We start from the raw sequence: 19,739 nt of genomic DNA, 5'->3' as shown, positions 1-19,739 counted from the left end.
GATGGGGAAGGTCAAACCCGTGTGAATGATAAGGCTGCAGCATTGACAACAATCTTCAGCTAGAAGTGCCGAGCGGATGATCCATCGATGCCTCCTTCAGAAGTTCCCAGCATCGGGCAGCACAGTGGCACAGTGGGTTAGCCCTGCTGCCTCACGGCCCCGAGGTCCCAGGTTCGATCCCGGCTCTGGGTCACTGTCCGTGTGGAGTTTGCACATTGTCCCCGTGTTTGCGTGGGTTTCGCCCCCACAACCCAAAGATGTGCAGGATGGGTGAATTGGCCACCCTAAATTGCCCCTTAATTGGAAAAAATGATTGGGTACTTTAAATTTATTTAAAAAATGAAATTCCCAGCATCACAGATGTCAGTCTTCAGCCAATTTGATTCACCCCCCCACGGGATATCAAGAAATGGCTGGAGGCACTGGATACGACAAAGGCTATGGGCCCCGACAATATTCGAGCAATAGTCCTGAAGATTTTTTCTCCAGAACTTGCCGCACCCCTAGCCAAGCTGTTCCAGTACAGCTACAACACTGGCATCTACCCAGCAACGTGAAAAATTGCCCAGGTGTGTCCTGGACAAAAGAAACAGGACAAATAATAATAATCTTTATTAGTGTCACAAGTAGGCCGACATTAACACTGCAGAGAAGTTACTGTGAAAATCTCCTAGTACGCCTGTTCGGGTACACTGAGGGGGAATTCAGAATGTCCAATTCACCTAGCAAGGAGGAAACAGGAGCACCCGGAGGAAACCCACGCAGACACAGGGAGAACGTGCAGACTCCGCACGGACAGTGACCCAAGCCGGGAATCGAACCCAGGACCCTGGAGCTGTGCGAACCACTGTGCTTCCAACCCAGCCAATTATCGCCCCATCAATCTACTCACGATCATTGGTAAAGTGATGGAAAGTGTTACCGACAGGGCCATCGAGCAATACTGACTCAGCTGTAACATGCTCTCTGGTGCTCAGTTTGGCTTCAGCCAGGGTCACTCAGCCCCTGACCTCATCACAGCCTTGGTCCAAACATGGACAAAACAGCTAAATGCCAGAGGTAAGGTGAGGGTGACTGTTTTTCACATCAAGGCAGCATTTTAGCAATTATGGCATCATGGAGCCCTAGCTAAAGTGGAGTCAATGGGAGTCAGGTGGACAACTCTCAGTTGGTTGGAATCATACCTGGCACAAAGGAAGGTGGTTGTGGTTGTTAGAGGTCAGTCAACTCAGTCCCAGGACATCACTGCAGGAGTTCCTCAGGAGAGTGTCCTAGGCCCAACCATCTTCAGCTGCTTCATCAATGACTTTCCCTCCATTATAACATCAGTTATGTTCACTGATGACTGCACAATGTTCAGCACCATGTGTGACTCCTCAGACATTGAAGCATTCCATGTCCAAATGCAGAAAGGCAGCTCGGGCTGACAAGTGGCAAGTAACATTCGTGCCACAGAAATGTCGGGCAAAGATCACGTCCAACAAGAGAAAATCCAACCATCTCCCCTTGACATTCAATGGCATTACCATCCCCCGCGAGCAACATCCTGGGGTTACCATGAACCAAAACCTGAACTTGATTAGCCATATAGATACTGTGACCCCAGGAGCAGGTCAGAGGCTAGGAATACTCAAAAACGTTCGCTCTGTTTCTTTCTCCATAGATACTGCCAAACCTGATCAGTTTGGCCAGCATTTTCTGTTTTTATCATATATGATGGGCACGATTCTCCCAAAAGGGGACAAAGTCCCATAGCGAGCGCGTTTAGCCACGTGTTTCCTGGAGCGCTCAGTGCCAAGAAACATGTGACCATTCACATGACTCGAATTATGCAAGGGGCTTCAGCGGGGAACACTGGGGCCTGAGCGGGGAACACTGGGGCCTGAGCGGGGAACGCTGGGGCCTGAGCGGGGAACTCTGGGGCCTGAGCGGGGAACACTGGGGCCTGAGCGGGGAACGCTGGGGCCTGAGCGGGGAACTCTGGGGCCTGAGCGGGGAACGCTGGGGCCTGAGCGGGGAACTCTGGGGCCTGAGCGGGGAACACTGGGGCCTGAGCGGGGAACACTGGGGCCTGAGCGGGGAACGCTGGGGCCTGAGCGGGGAACACTGGGGCCTCAGCGGGCAACTTGACAGTGCCCATGTGACGTACCATCAATTGAACACGAGATGAGTTGCTGGACAAAAGTATGGCTTTAATCAGCTAGATGTTAGCCCTGCGGTCGATTACAGTATAAGGGCGACCGCCGGGAGTACTGGGTATTTATACCCCGCCCTGGAGGCGGGATTAACTCAGCCTCTTGACCAATCGGGGAGCCGTCGGGGAGCCGTCACATGACTGGTCTCAACCAACCGGTCGAGAGGCACATGACCGACCAGGGCCAATGGTAAGCCGGTGTTCTGCACCAATGGCAGGCAGCTATGCTAATCATACCATGCCAGGGAACCACCCTGCCCAAAGGGCATACAGCTGGGGGCTTCTGATCCACTGGGAGACCCCCAGCGGTTGAAGAAAGCAGTTCCCCACTGTGATAACGGCTGTAAACGGTACCTGACCTTTAATGCCTTGCCCCTTTAAGACTCCGCCTCTGGCTACGCCCCCAGGAAACGGTATATAGGATAAGGCTCCATGAGGTGAGCACACTTCTCTCGGATGCTGCTCAGTTCTCTGTAGATTAAAGCCTTTTGATTACCGACCTCGCTCTCGCGTCGTAATTGAGGGTGCCTCAGCCACCCACCACACTTTACAATGGCAGTTCGGGATGGGCAGACTTCAAACACTAAATCTGTTTCTCTGTTCAAAGATGCTCCCAGACCTACTGAGGATTTGGGGGGGGGGGGGGGGGGGCAATAACCAGGGGGCATAGACATAAGGTCAGGAGATTTAGAGGGAATTTGAGGAGCTCACTGCCTGAAGGGGAGGTAGAGGTAAGAACCCTCACAACATTTAAGAAGCCTTTAGATGAGCCAGGCTACGGACCAAATGCTGGAAAATGCCATTCGAACAGATTAATGGCCGTTCAAACAGATTAATGGCCGACACAGACACGATGGGCTGAAGGGCCTCTTTCTGTGCTGTAAACCGTTTGACTCATTTTCTGATTCGATTTCTGTTATCTCCTGTTATTGAACCTCTCCACCGTAGTCAATAACTTCAGTGGCAGTCATATGTAACCCATGTTTTCTGTCAAAGGGGCCTGAAAGTGAAATATTCGCCTGTCTGGTTATTTTTCAGATCCTAACGGATGTTACCCTTCAAAAGGTGGGTAGATAGAGTTGAGGTAAAGTTCAGCCAATGGACGAACAGACTCAAAGGAATGAATGGCCTTCTCTTCTCACGGCTTTGTATAATTGCTTTTGACTATGTTTTTCTATTTAACTCATCCATAGTTGAATCTGGACATTGGTCCATTGTGCCTACAGCTGGCTCTTTCATGGAGTTTTCCAACTAGTCTTACTAGATCATTTTGTACCCTACCTCTGCAAATTTATTCCCTTTAAGTAGTTATCCAGCTCCATTTGGAAAGGTATTGTTGAATCTGCTTCCACCCCAGGCGGCGCATTTCCGATCACAGTGGGCGGCACGGTAGCACAGCGGTTAGCACTGTTGCTTCACAGCACCATGGTCCCAAGTTCGAATCCCGGCTTGGGTCACTGTCTGTGCGGAGTCTGCACGTTCTCCCCGTGTCTGTGTGGGTTTCCTCCGGGTGCCCGAGTTTCCTCCCACAAGTCCCGAAAGACGTGCTGTTAGGTCATTTGGACATTCTGAATTCTCCCTCCGTGTACCCGAACAGGCGCTGGAGTGTGGCGACTAGGGGATTTTCACAGTAACTTCATTGCAGTGTTAATCTAAGCCTACTTGTGACACTGATAAAGATTATTATTATTACAACCCATCACTGCTTTAAACAAATTCTCCCCATCTCCCCTCTGGTCCATTTACCAAATTGCCATAAATCTGTGTCTCCTGGTTACGCACCTTCCATTCGGTGGAAACAGTTTCTCCTCACTGCAGAGGTCGTCTCAATATGGCACCAAAACCACCCAGAGCCGTTGGATGGAAGGTTTGGCAGAGCTTTGCCTGCATTCCTGATTGAAGCGCAGGATGCCAATCACTGCCCACATGGCTAAAGAACTCATTGAGAGCGCCGAGACACATCTGTGAGTCCTCCAGAGGCTGGGGAGGGCCAAGTTGAATGAAATGAATGAAAATCGATTTATTGTCACGAGTAGGCTTCAAATGAAGTTACTGTGAAAAGCCCCTAGTCGCCACATTCCGGCACCTGTTCGGGGAGGCTGGTACGGGAATTGAACCGTGCTGCTGGCCTGCCTTGGTCTGCTTTCAAAGCCAGCGATTTAGCCCAGTGTGCTAAACAGCTTCTGCTAAAAAAATTTGAGCGGTTCCAGCTTCAGGAAGCCGGAACCTTCTGGACAAGTAGCAAAAGAGCTATAACCCTTCACAGGTGGGATAAAGGGATGAACATCCTTCGAGGGGGGGGGGAAAATTTCTGGTCAAAAATGTCAGGAGGGTTCTGAACACAGAGGTGCTGAGGAAACGAGCACCCAAGGGTGCGGTCGTTGACGGCTGGAATTGTCTGGCCCCGCCGTGGAGAGACCCGCCACATGTCTGTGACTTCAGCCCGACCGGAAGATCCACCCCCCCCCCCCCCGGGCGGGACTGGAAAATCTCACAAAATCTCACAAACAGCAATGAAATTGCGAGCAAAGAATCAGTTTGACATGGGATAGAGGAGAAGCTGTAAAACAAAGAATCGGTGAGCCTTAGAGGGCGCATCGAGGAAATTGGCAGTGGAAAAAGTCGCAGACAGAGCAAAACGGGAGATCTGATTCTGGAGTCATACAGCCAGGCCCTTCGGCCCATTTTGCCTCTGCTAACCAATTTAAAAGAATCCTCTATCTTGTTCCCACTCTGCTGTGCTGTCCCCTCAGATGTGATTTCCAGTGGCGGGAGTATCAGTAACTAGAGGGCACAGGCCGACACAATTGGAAGAGGTGCCAGAGGGAGCATCGAGAGAATATTTCGGCCTTGACGAGTTTCTGGGGTCTGGATTGCTCCTCCTGACAGGTGCTGGAAGCAGATTCAAAGGAGCCTCTCAAAATGAAATTGGATAAATATTTGAAAAAGAGAAAATTGAAGGCAGGAGCACGGTGGAGTGAGTGAAAGTTATTGACGTTCTTTTTCAGAGAGCTGCAACTGGCATAATGGGCCAAATGGCCTCATTCTGTGCTGTATCATTCCAAAAACACATTCACAAGAGAGTGAGTGCATGCTCCATTCTATCTAAAGCATAGTGCATACCATGAATCACTCTTAGTGCACACCCATCTGTCACAATAGCCATAACAGGGGCAACACGGTAGCATGGTGGTTAGCATAAATGCTTCACAGCTCCAGGGTCCCAGGTTCGATTCCCGGCTGGGTCACTGTCTGTGCGGAGTCTGCACGTCCTCCCCGTCTGTGCGTGGGTTTCTTCCGGGTGCTCCGGTTTCCTCCCACAGTCCAAAGATGTGCGGGTTAGGTGGATTGGCCATGCTAAATTGCCCGTAGTGTCCTAAAAAGTAAGGTTGGGGGGGTTGTTGGGTTACGGGTATAGGGTGGATACGTGGGTTTGAGTAGGGTGATCATTGCTCGGCACAACATCGAGGGCTGAAGGGCCTGTTCTGTGCTGTACTGTTCTATGTTCTATAACTGCACAGTATGCTTGAGGGGCTGAATGACGCACTTCAGTTTTTTTTATAGAATCCCTACATTCAGAAGAGGCCATTCAGCCCATCGGGTCTGCACCGGCCCCCTGAAAGAGCACCCCCCACCTCGGCCCAGACTCCGAACAGTCACCCAAGGCTGGAATTGAACCCGGGATCCTGGCGTGTGAGGCAGCTGTGCTAACCACTGTGCTACCGTGCCTAAGCTCCATTTGGATGTGGTTAAGACTTGCCTGCTGCTCTTCCCTGCACCTCTGAACAGAGGTGTGTGTGTGTCTGACAGGAAAAGACGTGATGAAGAGATAAGGGATCCCCTCCCTCAACCAATAGCTGGCTGCCCATCTACAGTGTGATATGTGTGATTTTCTGTGCACAAAGCTGTGTGCAGCACTTACAGAGAAAGCTCCACAAGCTGGATGTGAGCACTCTGGGGTGATGAAGAGTTGAACGAAGGTTCTTTGCTGCACTAGAGATTCTTCAGTTTGGAAATGATCGTTGTATTTTTATTATTCAAAGGGGAACATAAATTGTCGTCTCATTTTATAACTCATTTGTTTCATGCCTCAGCATACTTCACATAACACTCTCTCACCATAAGCCAGGGTATTGTATTTAGTTATGAGGAAGTCGAGTTTGTTGTCTTTAGTTAAGAACAGCTTCATTTAAAAAAAAACCCAAACAATCTTGGATTCAGCTCCCCCCTCGGGTTCTGAGAGCTTCGAGATCTCAGATTCTTGGCTGCTTTGTGATGTCACAAGAGAGTTCAGATTGTTTTCTGAATGAGATAGAATTGAGAGCACAGGCACTCTCATGGGGGAGGGTCTTCCAGCCCTTCCCACTGGGAGATCTTCCGTCCCGTCCCCACTCTCCCGCGTGCGGCAGCTTCCCTGGCAGTGGGAGTCATGCAAAAAGCCATAACCAAAGTCAAGCCACCTTCGCTGCTGGAAAACATGGCAGGGGTGGGGGTGGAAGGGGAGCAGTGGTGGGGGGAGGGAACGGAAAATCTGGTGGTCTTTGCCGATCTTTTGTGTCCTACATAAACCTCCACTTCCTCGAACGTCATCAGCATGACCTTCAATTCCTTTCTCCCTCAAGTGTTTATCTCGCTTTTCCTTAAAAAATGTCAACACTATCCACCTCAAAAAGTGCTTCTGAAGTGAGTTCCACATTTTCATCACTCTCTGGACAGACAGCATCCTCCCAAATTCCTTATGTCATTTTTTAAGCTCCATCTAACTCCCATGGCTGCAAGTTCTGACCTCCTTGTACAAGTTGGACCAACGGATGGGATTTTCCAGCCCTTCCCACCGGTGGATACTTCCAGTCCCGTCGGAGACGCCCCCCCCCCTCCATCCCCGCGACAGGCCCCCTGGTGGCAGGTCCTGCAAGCAAGACAAATGGCCATCAACTGCGGCAGAACTGGAATATCTCGCCGACAGCCAATGGCAAACCGCTCCGTTACTGGAAGGCCGGAGAGGGGGAGGGGAATGGAAAATCCCAGCCAATATCTTCACACCTACCCGATCAAATCCCATTCATCGTTGTAAAGACTGTGGCCCCCTCGTCCGTCCCTTTACTGGGGGAAAAGGGCCCCAGACTGTTTTCCCCCAGTTCTGGTGTCAGTCTTGAAACTCTCTTCTGCACTTTCTCCAATCTCTCTATATCCGTTTTTAATCATGTGGAGAGCAGAACTGTTGACAATACTCCAGCCACAGTGGTGCACAAAGCTCGACATGTCTTCTATTTTTCCGTTCTACCCCTCTGGAAATTAACCCCAAGGTTTGCTATGATTTGACATTAAAACAGGCATTACCAACCTGCGGTGCTGGCTTTCGTGATTTGTGGGTCTTACACCCCCCCCCCCCCCCCCCCCCCCCCCCACCAAGAATCCTTATTATTTTAACAGGAAAATGCCATCGTAAAGAGTTAAACCGATCGGGGAACTTTTTTTTAAGGAAACACCCTTTGGAACTGCGGCACTGTTGGTAGTTTGCCAGAACATTCTGCCAAGATCCATATAAAAACCATCTGCGCCGTGGGGTTAGATCACTCTGTAACGTTCAATCGCCACACTGTCAAGTAGTCACAGTGGACACAGCTCCGTGATAAGATGCTGATAGATCGTGGCACTTGCATGGAAATAGAACACTGCAGCAAAAGAGATTTTTCATCCTGAATAAAGGCCACCTTGTCCGTTAGCTGTCGGTGCTGAGAATTCACAGGCCTGGGTTACGACTCGAGGCATTTGGGTAGAAATCGAGAGGTACAAAAGCCTTTCCAGGGGTTTCCACAATTTACAGCAATGATTCATTCAAAAACAGAGGGGAGAAAAACTAAAAAGAGCTTGGCTTCCCAGCTTTTCACTTTCCCCATCTCTCACCCTCCAGATTCTGCAAACTGAGGCTTTGGGGAGATTTACACCAATGTTTCCAACACACGGACCAGGAATGACTTCATTAACAAAGACTGCAGTAAAGGGAGCAAGGGTGGGATGTCTGATATTACCCAGACACTATCTGTATTCATCCTTATCGGTCCAACCCCCCTCACCGCTCTCTCATCCCCCCCCAAATCCCACCCCCCCACCATCCCTTCATCCCCATAAGTTTAATCACAACTTGTGAATCTTTACGCTGTCATTCAAGGACTAGTCCTTCCGTACAATGTCGAGCGAGTTGCAATTTGCAACTTATTCATTCAAAGGTGGATATTTTCCAAAGGCATTCCCTGCTCTTCCACCCTGCGGGGGATGGGATATTCCTGGGTTGTCCCCAGCTCCCACGTGTGAGAGAAAGGGCTCCATTAAATACCATCCATGCGCAGAACTAAAAATGAAAAAAAATAAATCGGAAAATGCTGGAAATCTTCAGCAGGTCGGCCGTCACCCACGGAGAGAGGGACAGAACGGATGTTTCAGGTCGATGACCTTCGATCAGAGCTGGGAAGTGTTTAAAATGTAGACATTTTGAGGCAAGGACAGAGACAGGAAGAGGAGAGACAGAGAGAGAGAAGACAGGAGAGGTTAAATGAGAAAAGGGATAATGGTGCAAGAGAGATAAAAAGACATGGGAACAGGGCAATGTGGTGTTCTTTGTGTTTCTTATACTCAGGATGAATGTCGTAGTGTTCACAAAGGTGACACAAATTATGTTCAATAACACTATTCCTATAGCAGGCAATAATCTACTAAATTACAATCTGCACTACACTAATACTTGTCTCATGCGCTCTGTCTTAAGCTTTATTCTGCTCTCTCCTGCACTCTCCTTCACACTCACCCAGAAGCCTTAGAATCAGTCCTTTATATCGGTCTGTTCCCAGCTCCATCTAGTGGTCACTTATGAAATTACATTAACCCTTTATATACGAGACATTCCACATAATGTCACAGACAAGAAACTAAAAATGGATCCAGAGGAGGTGTGAAAGGAAATAACTTAATCGTTATCAGAAAAGTGAACTGAACAAACTAGCAACAATTAAGATCTGAAACTGTTCAATCTGCAGCCAGAAAGCTCTGATTTAATTAGGGTAGGCTGCCAGCTCCTCTGCCGGCCAATTCTTTACTTCTTCCAGTTCAGGCTCAAGGTCTTCGAGCAGAATTATTAACATTGAATCTCTCAGAGCAAAGGCTGCCAGATCCGCTGAATATTATTACAGCATTATCAATTTTAATTTAATATGAATACTGGAGTTATGACAATAAGGATTATTATATTATTATGGTCTCCTCCTCCTCCTCATGGAGTTGGACCTATTCCCTGCATGGCTATGGTGACTCGATGGAAATCACAAGCTCACTTTAAGAGGGACCACATCGTATCACATGGTGGCGAGGGTGGGCCGTACAAGAGGCAGCACTGAAGGTCCGTACTGAGGAAGTGCTGCACTGTCAGAGGATCAGTACTGAGGGAGTGCTGCACTGCCAGAGGGTCAGTACTGAGGGAGTGCTGCACTGTCAGAGGGCCAGTACTGAGGGAGTGCTGCACTGTCAGAGGGTCAGTACTGAGGGAGTGCTGCACTGTCAGAGGGTCAGTACTGAGGGAGTGCTGCACTATCAGAGGGTCAGTACTGAGGAAGTGCTGCACTGCCAGAGGGTCAGTACTGAGGGAGTGCTGCACTGTCAGAGGGTCAGTACTGAAGGAGTGCCGCACTGTCAGAGGGTCAGTACTGAGGGAGTGTTGTACTGTCAGAGGGTCAGTACTGAGGGAGTGCTGCACTGTCAGAGGGTCAGTACTGAGGGAGTGCTGCACTGTCAGAGGGTCAGTACTGAGGGAATGCTGCACTGTCAGAGGGCCAGTACTGAGGAGGTGCTGCACTGTCAGAGGGGCAGTACTGAGGGAGTGTTGCACTGTCAGAGGGTCAGTACTGAGGGAATGCTGCACTGTCAGTGGGTCAGTACTGAGGGAGTGCTGCACTGTCAGAGGGTCAGTACTGAGGGAGTGCTGCACTGTCAGAGGGTCAGTACTGAGGGAGTGCTGCACTGTCAGAGGGCCAGTACTGAGGAGGTGCTGCACTGTCAGAGGGGCAGTACTGAGGGAGTGTTGCACTGTCAGAGGGTCAGTACTGAGGGAATGCTGCACTGTCAGAGGGTCAGTAGTGAGGGAGTGCTGCACTGTCAGCGGGTCAGTATTGAGGGACTGCTGCACTGTCAGATGATCAGTACTGAGGGAGTGCTGCACTGTCAGAGGGTCAGTACTGAGGGAGTGCTGCACTGTCAGAGGGTCAGTACTGAGGGAGTGTTGTACTGTCAGAGGGTCAGTACTGAGGGAGTGCCGCACTCTCAGAGGGTCAGTACTGAGGGAGTGCCGCACTGTCAGAGGGTCAGTACTGAGGGAGTGTTGTACTGTCAGAGGGTCAGTACTGAGGGAGTGCCGCACTCTCAGAGGGTCAGTACTGAGGGAGTGCCGCACTGTCAGAGGGTCAGTACTGAGGGAGCGCCGCACTGTCAGAGGGACAGTACTGAGGGAGTGTTGTACTGTCAGAGGGTCAGTACTGAGGGATTGCTGCACTGTCAGGGGGTCAGTACTGAGGGAGTGCTGCACTGTCAGAGGGTCAGTACTGAGGGAGTGCTGCATTGTCAGTGGAGCAGTACTGAGGGAGTGCTGCACTGTCAGAGGGTCAGTACTGAGGGAGTGTTGTACTGTCAGAGGGTCAGTACTGAGGGAGTGTTGTACTGTCAGAGGGTCAGTACTGAGGGAGTGCCGCACTCTCAGAGCGTCAGTACTGAGGGAGTGCCGCACTGTCAGAGGGTCAGTACTGAGGGAGTGTTGTACTGTCAGAGGGTCAGTACTGAGGGAGTGCCGCACTCTCAGAGGGTCAGTACTGAGGGAGTGCCGCATGGTCAGAGGGTCAGTACTGAGGGAGCGCCGCACTGTCAGAGGGACAGTACTGAGGGAGTGTTGTACTGTCAGAGGGTCAGTACTGAGGGATTGCTGCACTGTCAGGGGGTCAGTACTGAGGGAGTGCTGTACTGTCAGAGGGACAGTACTGAGGGAGTGCTGCACTGTCAGAGGGTCAGTACTGAGGGAGGGCTGCACTGTCAGAGGGTCAGTACTGAGGGAGTGCTGCACTGTCAGAGGGACAGTACTGAGGGAGGGCTGCACTGTCAGAGGGACAGTACTGAGGGAGTGCTGCACTGTCAGAGGGTCAGTACTGAGGGAGTGCTGCATTGTCAGAGGGTCAGTATTGAGGGAGTGCTGCACTGTCAGAGGGTCAGTACTGAGGGAGTGCTGCACTGTCAGAGGGTCAGTACTGAGGGAGGGCTGCACTGTCAGAGGGACAGTACTGAGGGAGTGCTGCACTGTCAGGGGGTCAGTACTGAGGGAGTGCTGTACTGTCAGAGGGACAGTACTGAGGGAGTGCTGCACTGTCAGAGGGTCAGTACTGAGGGAGTGCCGCACTCTCAGAGCGTCAGTACTGAGGGAGTGCCGCACTGTCAGAGGGTCAGTACTGAGGGAGTGTTGTACTGTCAGAGGGTCAGTACTGAGGGAGTGCCGCACTCTCAGAGGGTCAGTACTGAGGGAGTGCCGCATGGTCAGAGGGTCAGTACTGAGGGAGCGCCGCACTGTCAGAGGGACAGTACTGAGGGAGTGTTGTACTGTCAGAGGGTCAGTACTGAGGGATTGCTGCACTGTCAGGGGGTCAGTACTGAGGGAGTGCTGTACTGTCAGAGGGACAGTACTGAGGGAGTGCTGCACTGTCAGAGGGTCAGTACTGAGGGAGGGCTGCACTGTCAGAGGGTCAGTACTGAGGGAGTGCTGCACTGTCAGAGGGACAGTACTGAGGGAGGGCTGCACTGTCAGAGGGACAGTACTGAGGGAGTGCTGCACTGTCAGAGGGTCAGTACTGAGGGAGTGCTGCATTGTCAGAGGGTCAGTATTGAGGGAGTGCTGCACTGTCAGAGGGTCAGTACGGAGGGAGTGCTGCACTGTCAGAGGGTCAGTACTGAGGGAGGGCTGCACTGTCAGAGGGACAGTACTGAGGGAGTGCTGCACTGTCAGAAGGTCAGTACTGAGGGAGTGTTGTACTGTCGGAGGTCTTGTCTTGTGGGTGAGATGCAAACTGAAGCTTAGCACTGGTGGATGTTTTTTTTGTGGACTAGTTCTTTTTGAAGGGTGACAGATGCGTTATCACAGTGTTCTGGTGACTGTTTATCCCTGAACCATTATCACTGAAACAGACAGTCTGGTCTTTTTCCTCACTAATGTTTTTGGGGTCTTGCTCTGCACAAACCTGCTGTTATTTCTCCTGCACTGCATCAGTGACTCCACTCACCAAGTACTTCCTTATCTCTAAAGTGGACTTGTGTGTCCAGAGTTGGTGAATGGTGCCAAATAAATGGAAGATCTTCCTTTGCTTGAATTTAACTTGTGCCTTTGAAAAGGTAGAGGAATGTTCCCAGTGCCCTTCACAAGAAGAGCTATCTGAATAAAGAAGACAACACAAGCTGTGACACATAGCAGGGTGGGAGAATCAGTTTGACTGGAACAACCTGACCAGCAGAGCTGGTGTCCAGGCCTCGCCCTCGTGCACTATGACCTTTGGTCAGCTGTCTACTATTCTGAGAGAGAAAAAAATGAGTTGGCAAGATTTTGACATCATGTCACAACTAAACAAGGCCCTGGTCAAACCGCACCTAGAGTTACTGTGTTAGATTCTGGCATCATTGGGTTGAGTGGGCACTGCGTGGTAGTATGGCTAGAGAGATCATATTATCGGAGAACCAGGCTGCCATTAGTACAGCAGCCTCGCTGCCCATTGGCCCAGGCAAGTCATGTGTCTCTCTGCCAATTGGTTGTGGCTGGTCATGTGACTCCCCGCCGATTGGCTGAGAGGTTGGTAGCTCCGCCTACAAGGCGGTGTATAAGAGCTCGTTTTGGCTGGCAGTTGGCCTTTCTCTGTCCGACCACCGCCTGGCTCACATCTAGCGTATTAAAGCCTGTTGTTTGGAACTTCACGACGACTCGAGTCCAATTGATGGTGCATCAATCTGCATTGATTACTGAGCACAATACCAAAACATAAAGGGTTAAATTATGAGGCGCGATTACTGAAACCAGGGTCGAGCACCCTGAAATGGAGAAGATTTAAGTGGTGATTTGATCCAAGATATGAAGATATGAAGGGGGATTGATACGGCAGAGGGGGAGAAACCATTCCGCCAAGTTCGGGAGCCTGGGACCAGGAGGCACAGGCTGAAGGTTAGGACACGCAGCTCAGGAATGAAACTTGGAGTCTTGGTAGCAGGAATCACATCTCCCTTATAGAAATGGAAACTCAAAGCAAGCAAAGAACCATTTACGTCGACATAGCCCATTTTGTTTCCTCAAGGCAAAGTGTTTTGCAACGAAGAAGGATATATGCACAGGAAGCTCCCACACACACCAGTCTGAGAATGACCAGAAAACCTTTCACTGATGCTGAGTTGAAGGATGAATATCGATCCGGTGAACTGGGGAAGCAACATAACACAGAAAATGCTGGAAATACTCAGGAGGGGTGGCAGAATCAGGGGAGACAGAAACAGAGCGAGTGCTTCAGGTCAGGAACTTTAATCAAAACTGTAAAAGAAGGCCGACGACATGAAAGGTAACCTGTCTTTCCCTCTCCATGGGTGCTGTCAGATCGGCTGAACATTGGAAAGGCAGCAACTTATATTCAGAGAACGCCTTCAATGTGACGACACATCACAAGGAATTTTCCAGCCTTTCCTGTTTTTATTTTAGTTTCCCAGCATTCATGGTTTTGTTTTTGCACTGATGGAGAACTCGGCTTCGAATTAGTGTCTGAGGAGAAACTTCATCTCCGGTCCCATCTGAAAAACAGCACCTCCTACAGTGCAGCACTCCCTCAGTACTGACCCTCTGACAGTGCAGCACTCCCTCAGTACTGACCCTCTGACAGTGCAGCACTCCCTCAGTACTGACCCTCTGACAGTGCAGCACTCCCTCAGTACTGCCCCTCTGACAGTGCAGCACTCCCTCAGTACTGACCCTCTGACAGTGCAGCACTCCCTCAGTACTGACCCTCTGACAGTGCAGCACTCCCTCAGTACTGACCCTCTGACAGTGCAGCACTCCCTCAGTACTGACGCTCTGACAGTGCATCACTCCCTCAGTACTGACCCTCTGACAGTGCAGCACTCCCTCAGTACTGCCCCTCTGACAGTGCAGCCCTCCCTCAGTACTGACCCTCTGACAGTGCGGCACTCCTTCAGTACTGACCCTCTGACAGTGCAGCCCTCCCTCAGTACTGACCCTCTGACAGTGCAGCACTCCCTCAGTACTGACCCTCTGACAGTGCGGCACTCCCTCAGTACTGACCCTCTGACAGTGCAGCACTCCCTCAGTACTGACCCTCTGACAGTGCAGCACTCCCTCAGTACTGACCCTCTGACAGTGCAGCACTACCTCAGTACTGACCCTCTGACAGTGCAGCACTCCCTCAGTACTGCCCCTCTGACAGTACAACACTCCCTCAATACTGACCCTCTGACAGTGCAGCACTCCCTCAGTACTGACCCTCTGACAGTGCAGCACTCCCTCAGTACTGACCCTCTGACAGTGCGGCACTCCCTCAGTACTGACCCTCTGACAGTGCAGCACTCCCTCAGTACTGCCCCTCTGACAGTACAACACTCCCTCAATACTGACCCTCTGACAGTGCGGCACTCCCTCAGTACTGACCCTCTGACAGTGCAGCACTCCCTCAGTACTGACCCTCTGACAGTGCGGCACTCCCACAGTACTGACCCTCTGACAGTGCAACACTCCCTCAGTACTGATCCTCTGACAGTGCAGCACTCCCTCAGTACTGACCCTCTGAGAGTGCAGCACTCCCTCAGTACTGACCCTCTGACAGTGCAGCACTCCCTCAGTACTGACCCTCTGACAGTGCAGCACTCCCTCAGTACTGCCCCTCTGACAGTGCAGCCCTCCCTCAGTACTGGCCCTCTGACAGTGCGGCACTCCCTCAGTACTGACCCTCTGACAGTGCAGCCCTCCCTCAGTACTGACCCTCTGACAGTGCAGCACTCCCTCAGTACTGACCCTCTGACAGTGCAGCACTCCCTCAGTACTGACCCTCTGACAGTGCAGCACTCCCTCAGTACTGACCCTCTGACAGTGCAGCACTCCCTCAGTACTGACCCTCTGACAGTGCAGCACCCCCTCAGTACTGACCCTCTGACAGTGCAGCACTCCCTCAGTACTGACCCTCTGACAGTGCAGCACTCCCTCAGTACTGACCCTCTGACAGTGTGGCCCTCCCTCAGTACTGACACTCTGACAGTGCAGCACTCCCTCAGTACTGATCCTCTGACAGTGCAGCACTCCCTCAGTACTGACCCTCTGAGAGTGCGGCACTCCCTCAGTACTGACCCTCTGACAGTGCAGCACTCCCTCAGTACTGACCCTCTGACAGTGCGGCACTCCCTCAGTATTGACCCTCTGACAGTGCAGCACTCCCTCAGTACTGATCCTCTGACAGTGCAGCACTCCCTCAGTACTGACCCTCTGAGAGTGCGGCACTCCCTCAGTACTGACCCTCTGACAGTGCAGCACTCCCTCAGTACTGACCCTCTGACAGTGCGGCACTCCCTCAGTACTGACCCTCTGACAGTGCGGCACTCCCTCAGTACTGACCCTCTGACAGTGTGGCACTCCCTCAGTACTGACCCTCTGACTGTGCAGCACTCCCTCAGTACTGATCCTCTGACAGTGCAGCACTCCCTCAGTACTGACCCTCTGAGAGTGCGGCACTCCCTCAGTACTGACCCTCTGACAGTGCAGCACTCCCTCAGTACTGACCCTCTGACAGTGCGGCACTCCCTCAGTACTGACCCTCTGACAGTGCAGCACTGCCTCAGTACTGACCCTCTGACAGTGCAGCACTCCCTCAGTACTGACCCTCTGACAGTGCGGCACTCCCTCAGTACTGCCCCTCTGACAGTGCGGCACTCCCTCAGTACTGACCCTCTGACAGTGCGCCACTCCCTCAGTACTGACCCTCTGACATAGACCATAGAACATAGATCAGTACAGCACAGAACAGGCCCTTCGGCCCTCGATGTTGTGCCGAGCAATGATCACCCTACTCAAACCCACGTATCCACCCTATACCCGTAACCCAACAACCCCCCCTTTAACCTTACTTTTTAGGACACTACGGGCAATTTTGCATGGCTAATCCACCTAACCCGCACATCTTTGGACTGTGGGAGGAAACCGGAGCACCCGGAGGAAAACTACGCAGTGCAGGTCAGTACTCCCACGCACTCCCTCAGTACTGACCCTCTGACAGTGCAGCACTCCCTCAGTACTGACCCTCTGACAGTGCAGCACTCCCTCAGTACTGACCCTCTGACAGTGCAGCACTCCCTCAGTACTGACCCTCTGACAGTGCAGCACTCCCTCAGTACTGACCCTCTGACAGTGCAGCACTCCCTCAGTACTGACCCTCTGACAGTGTAGCACTCCCTCAGTACTGCCCCTCTGACAGTGCAGCCCTCCCTCAGTACTGACCCTCTGACAGTGCGGCACTCCCTCAGTACTGACCCTCTGACAGTGCAGCACTCCCTCAGTACTGACCCTCTGACAGTACAGCACTCCCTCAGTACTGACCCTCTGACAGTGCAGCACTCCCTCAGTACTGACCCTCTGACAGTGCAGCACTCCCTCAGTACTGACCCTCTGACAGTGCGGGACTCCCTCAGTACTGACCCTCTGACAGTGCAGCACTCCCTCAGTACTGACCCTCTGACAGTGCAGCACTCCCTCAGTACTGACCCTCTGACAGTGCGGCACTCCCTCAGTACTGACCCTCTGACAGTGCAGCACTCCCTCAGTACTGACCCTCTGACAGTGCAGCACTTGCGGCGGGGGGCCGCAAGACGGGGAGCGGGAGGGCAGAAGCGAAGGTGAGCGTGGGACCCCACTAACTGTAAAGTCACCTCTGGCAGCTGGGCTGTATAACACTGTGCATAATAAAAGGTTATTTGCATTTAATATATAATCTTTATTGTCACAAGTAGGCTTACACTGCAATGAAGTTACCGTGAAAAGCCCCTAGTCGCCACATTCCGGTGCCTGTTTGGGTACATAGAGGGAGAATTCAGAATGTCCAAATTACCTAACAACACATCTTTCGGGACTTGTGGGAGGAAACCGGAGCACCCGGAGGAAACCCACGCAGACACGGGGAGAACGTGCAGACTCCGCACAGACAGTGACCCAGCCGGGAATCGAACCTGGGACCCTGGCGCTGTGAAACCACAGTGCTAACCACTGTGCTACCGTAACAAACATGGTGACTGCAGTTCGTTGGGCTCAGCCAAGGCATTTAAAATAAAATCTAATTTCACTTGTGTGACTCCGAGTCAAGTGGGGCTGGAATTGACTGCGCACTCGCCCAGGGTCGTGACACCTGTCAAGCCCCGTTAAGAATCTCGTTCAGGCTGCCTCTCATTCTTCTGAACTCCAATGAGTACAGGCCCAACCTCTCCCACCTCTCTTCCTTTCCCAAGCAAGGTTCAATTGGTTTTGGAGGGGAGTCTGGCCCAGATTCACCAGATTTACCCTTGTTATGCTCCTCGTGCTGAATGTGGGAGCTCAGGGACGCCGCCGATGCCCCGACTCCTTCATGTGCGGGAAGTGTGTCCAGCAGCAGCTCCTGTTAGACCGCATGATGGCTCTGGAGCTGCGGATGGACTCACTCTGGAGCATCCGCGATGCTGAGGAGGTCGTGGATAGCACGTTCAGTGAGATGGTCACACCACAGATTAGGATTGGTGAGGGAGACGGAATGGGTGACCAAAAGGCAGAGAAAGAGCAGGAAGGCAGTGCAGGTGTCCCCTGCAGTCATCTCCCTCCAAAACATATATACAGTTTTGGATATTGTTGGGGGACATGACTCACCAGGGGAAGGCAGTAGTAGCTAGGCTCATGGCACCGTGGCTGGCTCTGCTGTACAGAAGGGCGGGAAAAAGACTGGCAGGGCTATAGTCATAGGGGATTCGATCATAAGGGGAGTAGACAGGCGTTTCTGTGGTCAAAAACGAGACACCCATACAATGGGCAGCATGGTAGCATTGTGGATAGCACAATCGCTTCACAGCTCCAGGGTCCCAGGTTCGATTCCGGCTTGGGTCACTGTCTGTGCGGAGTCTGCACATCCTCCCTGTGTGTGCGTGGGTTTCCTCCGGGTGCTCCGGTTTCCTCCCACAGTCCAAAGATGTGCAGGTTAGGTGGATTGGCCATGGCAAATTGCCCTTAGTGTCCAAAATTGCCCTTAGTGTTGAGTGGGGTTACTGGGTTATGAGAATAGGGTAGAGGTGTTAACCTTGGGTAGGGTGCTCTTTCCAGGAGCTGGAACAGGCTAGATGGGCCGAATGGCCTCCTTCTGTACTGTAAATTCTATGAACAATGGTATGTTGCCTCCTGGGTGAACGGGTCAGGGATGTCTCAGATCGGCTGCAGGACATACTGAAGGGGAAGGGTGAACAGCCAGTTGTCGTGGTGCATATAGGCACCAATGATATAGATAAAAAACAGGATGAGGTCCAACAATCAGAATTTAGAGAGTTAGGAGATAAGTTAAAATGTAGGACCTCAAAGGTAGTAATCTCAGGATTGCTACCAGTGCCAGAAGACAGTCAGAGTAGAATAGTCAATTCAAGAATAGTCAGAATGAATACGTGGCTTGAGAGATGGTGCAAGAGAGAGGGGTTCAGATTTTTGGGACACTGGAACCGGTTCTGGGGCAGTGGGACCATTACAAATCGGATGGTCTACACCTGGGCAGGACTGGAACCAATGACCGAGGGGGTGTTTTTGCTAACATTGTTGGGGAGGTTTTAAACTAATGTGGCAGGGGGATGGGAACCAGATTAGGAAGTTAGAGGTCAGTGAAGAGGCAGCAACTAAAGCCAGTAAGGTACTAGATAATAAACTCATTGTGACTAAGGGGAAGAGTAGACCGGGAAGAGATGTGAACGCAAAGGGACAGGTAGTCTGAGGTGCATTTGTTTTAATGCAAGAAGTGTAGCAGGTAAGGCAGATGAATTTAGGGCTTCGATTCATACCTGGGAATATGATGTCATTGGTATTACGAGACTTGTTTGAGGGAACGGCAAGATTGGCAACTAAATATCCCAGGGTATAGATGCTTCAGGAGGGATAGCGAGGGAGGTAAAAGGAGTGGAGGAGTTGCATTACTGGTCAGAGATGATATCACAGCTGTGATTAAGGAGGGCACTATGGAGGATTCGAGCACTGAGGCAATATGGGTAGAGCTAAGAAATAGGAAGGGTGCAGTAACATTGTTGGGACTTTACTACAGGCCTCCCAAAAGTGAGCGTGAAGTAGAGGTACAAATATGTAGACAGATTATAGAAAAATGTAGGAGCAATAGGGTAGTCATAGAACATAGAACATAGAACACTACAGCGCAGTACGGGCCCTTCGGCCCTCGATGTTGCGCCGACCTGTGAAACCATCTGAAGCCTATCTGACCTACAC

The 19,739-nt window shown here is 51.5% G+C and overlaps 1 protein-coding gene and 1 non-coding gene across 2 annotated transcripts in view; both read right to left on the bottom strand.

The window, feature by feature from the left end:
• flt4 (fms related receptor tyrosine kinase 4) overlaps positions 1-19,739 on the bottom strand; it is a 324,249-nt gene that overhangs the window by 265,159 nt on the left and 39,351 nt on the right. The gene's annotated exons all lie outside the window — the stretch shown is intronic.
• LOC119965535 lies at positions 4,394-4,455 on the bottom strand. The gene has a single exon (XR_005460544.1). It is a non-coding gene; the product is annotated as a U7 small nuclear RNA (small nuclear RNA).

This window comes from Scyliorhinus canicula, chromosome 4 (assembly GCF_902713615.1).
Source record: "Scyliorhinus canicula chromosome 4, sScyCan1.1, whole genome shotgun sequence".
NCBI lineage: Eukaryota > Metazoa > Chordata > Chondrichthyes > Carcharhiniformes > Scyliorhinidae > Scyliorhinus > Scyliorhinus canicula.
Note: the sequence above shows the minus strand (reverse complement) of the source record. Positions and strands in the feature narration are given on the sequence as shown.